The following is an 8,633-nucleotide window of genomic DNA, read 5'->3' as shown; positions in this document are numbered from 1 at the left end:
AAGAAAAAAACTATTGAGCGCGTAATGATAAGAGTTTGAGCGCGCGCCGATGGAGTTTGAACACAGAAAAAGAAATTGCTCGCTCAAAATTCCTCTTTGCTCGCTCGGGATAGCCCTCTCTCGCTCAACATCTCGCTCTCGCTCGCGATACTCCTCTCTCCCTCGCTCAACATCGCGTTTGCTCAACATCGAGCTCTCGCTCGCTCGAGTCGTCCTCTGCGCTCGCTCAGTTCTGTTCACGCGTTACGTTTGTGCCACAAAACCAGCCAATCAGAGCTTGTAAAAGCACTTTGATTGACACAGCTTAGTATCCAATGAGATTGCTTGTACGCTATCCGTTGACGCACTCTCGTTTGCCCTGTGTTCACCCGAAAAGGGCAAACGAGTGTGCGTCAACACGGACTTGAGCTGGAGAATTACTTTTAATATTATTATTATTACTGTATTGTATCATTTGACAGAAATACCTTGTTAGTTTTTGTACTTTAATAATATAAGCCCACCCCTCCCGCCTACGTCGATGTGACGCACTCTCGTTTGCTCGTTCCGGGTGAACACAACAAGCAATCTCATTGGATACAAAGCTGTCAATCAATGTGCTTTTACAAGCTCTGATTGGCTGGTTTTGTGGCACAAACGTAACGCGTGAACAGAACTGAGCGAGCGCAGAGGACGACTCGAGCGAGCGAGAGCTCGATGTTGAGCAAACGCGATGTTGAGCGAGGGAGGGAGGAGTATCGCGAGCGAGAGCGAGATGTTGAGCGGGAGAATGCTATTGCGAGCGAGCAAAAAGTAATTTTGAGCGAGCAATTTCTTTTTCTGTGTTCAAACTCCATCGGCGCGCGCTCAAACTCTTATCATTATGCGCTCAATAGTTTTTTTCTTGCTCTCAAAATCTGTTTTCGCTCGCTCAGTTTGATTTTCTCCGCTCAATTTTTTTTTCCGCGCGTGCGTAATTGTGGCACAAATATAACGCCATACATTGGTCCCTTCGAAAGCACGTCTACAACTAATAAAGGAGTGATTTACAAAGTATTATGAAAATGTGCCTCAGGAAACTCACGATGGTGAAACAGAAAAAAAAAAAGAATTAAAAAGTCAACTGATAGACTAATGATTGAAAATCTTCAAAAAGAATGGAAAGTTTAAAGAAGCCAGCAAATTAAAGGGGCAAATGAATCCTCACTTGGTTTCCAGTGACAATGTCTCTTGTTCAACAAAACGTAATATTTGTTACAGCAGGAGGAGAGAGGACCCAAGAGCATGCACGAACTGGCAAGGGCAAAGGCAGAGCGTTTATTAAACAGAAGATGCAGGTAGTCGTGGGAGCTGACGAGAGCGTGGCAAAGAGGTCTGGGGGGTTCCGGAGTCAGGAGAGCTGGGGTTTGGCTGGGAGCCGGCTGAAGGAAGGCAGACGGGAAGGGGGCTCGGGCTGACAGGTTAAGGCGGCAGGCTAGCGGGCGGTCAGAGGCAGGCAGGGTCGAAATACCAAAGATCCGGTCAATTCGGCAGGCAATCGGGTGGTCAGGAACAAACAGGGTCGGACAACAGGGAAGCTGGCAGGAGGAATTACTGGAAAGCTCAGCATGGCACATAAGAGACAATCTGTCAGGTTGTGAAGGGAAGTGACCGGGCTTTATACTGGGCGGGTGAGTGGTTGCAGGTGTTAGTGTTTGGGGCTGATTAGCAGGAGGGCTGAGCAGGTGAGGCTGGAAGTGAGGTGGCTGAACTGGCGACAAATATTTAAAACACTGTGTGAGAAGGCCAAGGAACTCTACTACAAATTCCTCACTATGTTTTCTTTCCCTGAAACTTGGTTTGACACAAAAATGTCAAACAATTATGTATTTGTTGAAGAGGTATCAACATTGTTGAAGGAAAATGGAATTTAATGTGTTGAAAATGCAACAAAACATGCAAATGTTGCGGGTGCTACTTGAGGTAAAAATGAAAATGAACATGGTGGTAAGAGAAATGAGGAATCTTGTGCCAATGTGATAAGTCAAAGATCGAGCAAAAGGGCCAGTTCTCACAGATCATCTGTTTCAGGCGTCTCATCTGCACGATTAAAGGCAAAGGCAGCTGAAGAGGAAAAATCTGCCGCTCAGAAAGGGAGTCAGGAATTGGAAGAACAGGAAGAGAAACTCAGGCAAGTATCCATCAAACTGAGGAAAAGGAAGGAGCAAATGGAGCTGGATGCACAAACAGCCTTGCTGCTGCAAGACGATTTTTGCTGGAAGGCAGCGACTTTTCAAGTTGTTCAGATGGCGTGAAATCTCATTTGATTAGGAATTTAAAGTGCCACCTTCTCCAATAATGTGTGAAGTGTGACCTGCAAGGACACCTACAGGACTAACTTGGAAGATTACTAACAAAGGACCTCACTCTCAAGCCACAGTTGCAACTAAACACAAGGATGTCTCATGCAATTTCTCTGCAGCCTTATTTTCAAACTGTCTCAGATTTCAAGTCTGCACTTGTTATAATTAACACGTGCCCAAGATTCAGCCAGCACAAAATGGATCATCAGCATATAACACAAAGGCACAACACAAAATACAAAGAATAAATTAACACAAAGATAAACTAAGAACAACCAACCTGTTAACAAACTAAGAACAACCAACCTGTTACCTCAATATTCAATGGATAAAATGATTAAAACATCCTTAATGAGAATAAAACATTCTAAAAACAATAAAACATGGTTGACTGAGTCCACTGTGTTGTCCCAACTGAACGAGTGCCCAATTTTTTCATGGACATGCAAACATCCAAAAAATCATATGCCGTTAGTAACCCTTTGAAATAACTTTTTTTTTTTTTTTTTAAGTGAACTAGTTTATTAAAAGGTGTATTTTATGATCGGTCACAACAATGTAATTACTCATTGTACAAACACATCAAAGCAATTTGAGTATGTGCAAATGCATATATCATCTTAAATGTCATATGTACAAAAAAATATTTGTTCTGTGTGTATTTTAACATACTTTACTAGCCTTTTGTTTTGGAGCTTTGAGGCTGGCATCTTTCTCTCGAAGTGCAAACACAAAGTGACAATATTCTCTAAATATGCGTCATTGCACACGTTTCATCTACAGATTGTAGTATTTCAGTACTTCATGAAAAATGAATGAAAAAGCATTTATAGAGCCTCATTAAATAGAATTTCCTTTTTTGTGACCAATGGGTTGAAATGGGTGAATAGGACTATGCAAAACAACCCAGACAAAACAAAATCAGCAGCATGCTTATACAAAAACTGTAAATCACTTTGCCAAAAAGAGACATGATAATATTTGACGGCGACCTATTGCAGGTTTGTCTCCTTTATAAGGACATGTGAACACTTTGAGAAGAGGACCACCATTTCAGTTATTAAGATTGTCTGTATTTCTTGGAGCAATATGAAGCTGCCTCCACATGATGCCACAACAGGGATACCAGACAGCATCATGTCTGTTAAAGGAGCTTTTCCGCAGTGAATACAGGATAGCAACAGCTTACATGAACAAGGCATCTTGGGCGGCCTATTATTAAAACATTCTCTACAAGAATTTGCATTAGTCTTGAGACGTTTCTATCACATTAAGGCTGAGATACATTAAATGGGGAAATTTAACACCCCATCTCATATGATGTATGTATTAATGAAGTGGTCGTACAAGCTGTGGGAGAGGAAGAGGTACACAGCGAAAGAAATTCAAGAGCGACGAGGCTTCAGAAATACATTTCCAGATATGGTATGCTTTCTGGAAAGGGAACTCAAAGTGTTGTCTCACCCACTGTTTGGAGATATTTCTGATGTGCAATCAAACACTTTTAGGGCTTTAAATATCAGCATATTAGCACCAGGGATAATATTAAAGGAAACCGTTTTCCAACATCAATTCACCATTTGTTCAAGCCATATCCAAACCCACTGTGTACAGTAATACAAGGCATACAATAACTTAAATGGAATCATTATCAGAATTATGTCTGTCCTGTCAACAGTCAAGTGTCAGCAGTCACATTTATTGCTCAAGTGTACAAGGGTGATTAAACTCTCTCAACGGGAGGATGTTTTGGTTGCTTGAAGGCTGGCCACACGAGTAAGGAATGCAGGAACCATCTTACCCGCGGTGTGGTTGGACAGGGGCTGGAGGTGACAACATTCCAATCCAGTTGAAATCTATGAAGGGTTTAACATGCTACAGACATGCGCCTTCTTGGACCCTGGAACCACAGGCACCTTTTGTAATAGCAGTTTCTTTAAAAACCTGAACCTGCAAGGCAAAAGAACCACAATCCTGCTGTGCACCATGGGACAAGAAAGGGTCATAGAAAGGCAAGTTGTCCCAGGACTGGAAGTCTCTAAATTGGATGGAAATACATTTGTGGACCTTCCAGAGACATACACTTATGAAACAATCCCTGTTTCAGAGAGCAATAACTTCAAACAAGATGAAATTCAAAGATGGAATTTTCTCAAGGAGGAACCGTTGATCTTCAATGAGAAGGTGTTGGAGAAGAGGCAGGAGAATTCAAGGGAAGATCTAAGATTTATGGAAATCATAGAGAAGTCTGGTTCTGCGCAGAACGAGTTGTTGATGACATCAAGTCTAACAACTGGTGCATTGTGGAACGGACTTCTCAACTTCTCAAAAGGAAATTTGAAAGAAACAAAACATGCCAGGAGGAGTACACAGCCTTCCTGAATGCCTCGATTGACAGTGAACAGACACCATCCATAACAAGTTTTATGTGGAATCTGTGGGCACAGATTGTCTGAAATCTGTGCCCACAGAGGAAGAAGCAATACAACTTGTGAAGGATCTCACTGGCTTGTGCTCGAAAGGATCATTTTAGTTAGTGAAGTGGACATGCAACATTTGGGCTGTATTGTCTTCAATTCCTGAGACCATGTAATCAAAACAACCAGGCAATTACATCTGATCCTAACCCTAAACCCAACCCTACTGCCGGAAATGTGGCCTGAACTCTTGTGAAGGGAATCATATATTAGGTTGTTATCATTATGTGCTTATTTCATTGTTACCCATTTATGCAATCCTAGTTCATCTTGACCCTGTCCTTCTTTTCTGAGATTTCTCTGACAACTCTGAAATCGGTGGGCCCAAACATCAATGGTACAGGGACCCAAATGTCCATACCAGGGAGTCCAGTATTCTGTACTCCCAAAGCACCCTTCCACAGAAGTCCCCGAGGGACATGGTCAAACGCCTTCTCCAAGTCCTTGCACTCTCCCTAATACAAACATCAAAATAAAATAAAAAAATACTTTTAGATACAGTAGAAAAATACTGTTAGAGACAATTTTCTTAATAAAGCATTTTTTTTTCTCAGCACCACAGGTAAACCTTAAAATTCACAATTAAGAAAAGAGGCATGGATATTGATGATTGATATTTTTCAGACACTTGTAAAACCATCACAGTGCTTGAACGTATCTGAAAGGAAGGTGCAAACAAATTCCAACATAGACAAACGATCTAGAACTACGCATTTCAAACCCCAATATGTGCAAACTGTCTTTTGAGGATATAAGGGGCTTGGGTAAATTCACGGAATCCATCAACCATGGTGAATGCTTGATCATGCGGATCCAACAGAGCACCTTGTCCAGCAAACCTCTGGCTGACTCGGTCGGTCACTGCTTGTAATGTTTCTGTTGTGGGTTTTCTGTTTTGGGGGTTTCTTTGTGTTTTCAAGGCATGTTTTTTTTTTTTAGTTCTCGTTTCTTGTTTCCTTGGATGATTGGTTCCACTTGTTGCCCGTGTGTTTAAGCCCCATGTGTCAGCCAATCAGCCCCCCCCCCGGTTCCGTCCAATTGGTGGTCAAATCAATCTGTTTGGGTTCCGGCGGTGGTGTGACTCAAATTCAGAGTGAAGATAATGGTGGAGGCCAAATATGAGTGTGCAGAGGACAAGGCCAAAGTTGGGATGCAAAAGGTGTTAGCTGTTAAAAGAACCTAGAAAAACGTCTCGCGTCAAACTAGTTCCTGGCGTGTTTGTTTATGTTGAAATTTCACCCATACCACAGTATAGTGAAACAATTTAATCCAGACAGAGAGTGGGTGTCATGTTCTGCCTGGGTTCCTTCTGTTGTGGAGCATTTTGGTTTATTTAGCCTTTGAGTTAGATTTGTTTTTCCGCCTCGTCTGCCGCTCCTCCCTTTCTTGTTAGTTTGATTTTTGTCCACCTGCTACCTGCGTGTTCCAGCCCTCCGTGTCTCTACCAAACCGCTTCCCCAGCCTCTCGTCTTCCTTCCAGGTGTTTTGCATTTTCTTCATTAATTTTGCGTCTATTTAAAGTCCCTGTCTGTGTCTAGCCAGTTGTCGGGTCATTGTTTTTTCTTCCCGTCTTTGCACGTCTGACCTTGTCGATTTCCTTCCTTGCTTCCTGTAATTCCCAGTTTCCCGGTTGCTGTTCCCTGTGAGTTTATTTTCTGTTCCTCCTTCATTTGCTTCTTTGTCCAATTAGTCAAGTTCAATGACTTGCTCAAGGACACTTAGACATGGTCTTGATGGTCGGGGGATCGAACCCACAGCCTTTCGGCTGGGAGACGACCACTCTACCACCAAGCCATGCCGCCTCATTAGAATAGCACGATTTCAAGACCACACTATTATACTGATACAATGCATTTTAAAAACAAACACACATTCCCTTTACTTTAAGTTTTGCAGTGGGTATGTGGTCATCTGTGAATATGGATGCATACTTGGCTTTTACAAGCCACTGTATAGGGGAGGAATCAGTGCAGTCATTCTCCCAGACACAAACTGCTTATGATTTCACAAGTGGTGATCTATTAAATTAGAATTTCGGAATTATTTTTCCATCTAAAACACTTGCTGACATGATCTGTGGTTTTCGCCTAGAAAATAAGGTGTGGTATTGTTTTGACACTGGAGTCACGGAGGCACACAGAACCAAAAACGTATTGGTCAGCTCACGGACCCCACTTTGAGAGCCACTGTGTTAGACTACTGGAAGATAAACACATTACTGTATCCAAATTTATATTTACTGGTGTTAAAATTTGAATGCACTCCAGTATCTTCAGTACCATACCAAAGGGTATTTTCAAAGGCTGGAGAAGTTTTGTCAAAATTCGACATTAAGTAACACAAGCATTTTCAACATCCTCTTCCAAATTCTGAAAGCAATTCCACGGTTTTCTATTGTGATGTCATAACACTGCACCACCAGTCGTATCACATACTTGGGATAATTCACACATAATACTTTAGAAAACTGTGTGCACATATTTTTTCAGAGAAATTATCTCAATAAATTTAATTTTCATAGAAAGCCCAGAGCCTTAACAGACACAATAATAGAAATACTAGTGATGTGATGAGAGGAGCCAGGGCTTCAAAGCACATGTTGAGTAATGGAATGGCCGCTTCCGCGAAGCATGTGCAGAGGCTTGATTCGTTTGAAAGTGCTTTCAGTGTCGCAACAAGTTGAGAGAAAAGCAAGCTAAACAGAAAAGCTACTATGATCGTCATGCTTAACACCTGAAAGAACTGCATGCGGGAAAGAATGTGAGGATTCAGACTGGAGAGAGTTGGAAGCCAGCTGTGGTCATGAGTAAGCATGAGCAACCACGCTCCTATGCTGAAGGTAAGATACTCAGGAGGAATAGACGACATCTCAGGGAAAGAGAACGTCTCCACCCTCTGCTTTGGAGCAAGATGCAAATGTGGATATGGACTGTGACAACCCAAGCTTTGGTACTCTAGACAAACCATCTGTGCTGACTGCAAAACACACTCTCGAAGGAAACTGACACTGCTGACTCTACCAAGCAGCCCAATTGCACTAAATCAGGGAGACTGATCAAAACTCCAGCAAATCGCATGTCCCTTTAAGCGCTCCGTAGGAATGGGCTTCCATATGTACTCGTAAAAAAAAAAAAAAAAAAAAAAAAAAAAAAAAAAAAAAAAAAAAAACTTGAGAAGGATGTAGTGTATTTGAGGTGAAGGGGCACCAGTACGGAGTGGACTCGGAGGAGGGGGTCACGTGATGTACGGGTGGCGGGAGGAACTGTGAAGATTACCGAGTTGAGCTGGGATTTAAAGTGAATGACTGTTACCAGCTCATGCTTTGTTCTGTTTCAAGTCATTTGACAACTCATGACATACATTACAATATTGGTGGGGAAAAAAATATGATTTTAAGGCCGGTGTATTGCTCTGTAGCGTTGACCTTACCAATATGGCCGCCACGCAGGCATTGTTAGTTGGCCGTGTTCAAGTGTGCACAGTATTTTTTCGTTGTGTCCTCAACTGACCTGCCCGAAGACATCTTTGGTAGTTCAGTGTGCAAATTTAAGATTGCAAACAAGGAATTGAGATTTAGCTGGAAGAAAGAACGAAGAAACTGGGCAGTTTCATTGCATCTCAACTACGCAGTGCTGACGACGGTGAAACAAACAAAAAAACTCTTCTGAAAGGGAATAACGATACTAGGGCAAGTATGTTTATCAATCAATTAAATGCACTTTATTGTTGTTGATGCATGCCTTAGGTTGAGTGTCCATCTTGTCTACAAGTGTGGCATTTGCTAAAGAGAAAAAATGCTACCCCCCTTTCACAAGCTGGTGCGGTCCAGTTAATA

The 8,633-nt window shown here is 42.1% G+C and overlaps 1 protein-coding gene across 3 annotated transcripts in view; it reads left to right on the top strand.

Moving 5' to 3' along the window:
- The first annotated feature begins 8,014 nt into the window (after positions 1 to 8,014).
- The window catches only part of dglucy (D-glutamate cyclase), a 16,903-nt gene continuing 16,284 nt past the window's right edge, over positions 8,015 to 8,633 (top strand). Inside the window, exon 1 of one of the 3 annotated variants that reach the window (XM_088433362.1) lies at positions 8,015 to 8,486. The gene's annotated coding sequence lies outside the window, so the exon portion shown is untranslated. Of the gene's footprint in view, positions 8,491 to 8,633 lie in introns of all 3 variants that reach the window. The other 2 variants (XM_088433361.1, XM_088433363.1) reach the window with 2 other exon arrangements.

This window comes from Hippichthys cyanospilos, chromosome 14, assembly GCF_059441005.1.
Source record: "Hippichthys cyanospilos isolate Australia breed blue-spotted pipefish chromosome 14, RoL_Hcya_1.0, whole genome shotgun sequence".
NCBI classification, from domain to species: domain Eukaryota; kingdom Metazoa; phylum Chordata; class Actinopteri; order Syngnathiformes; family Syngnathidae; genus Hippichthys; species Hippichthys cyanospilos.
Note: the sequence above shows the minus strand (reverse complement) of the source record. Positions and strands in the feature narration are given on the sequence as shown.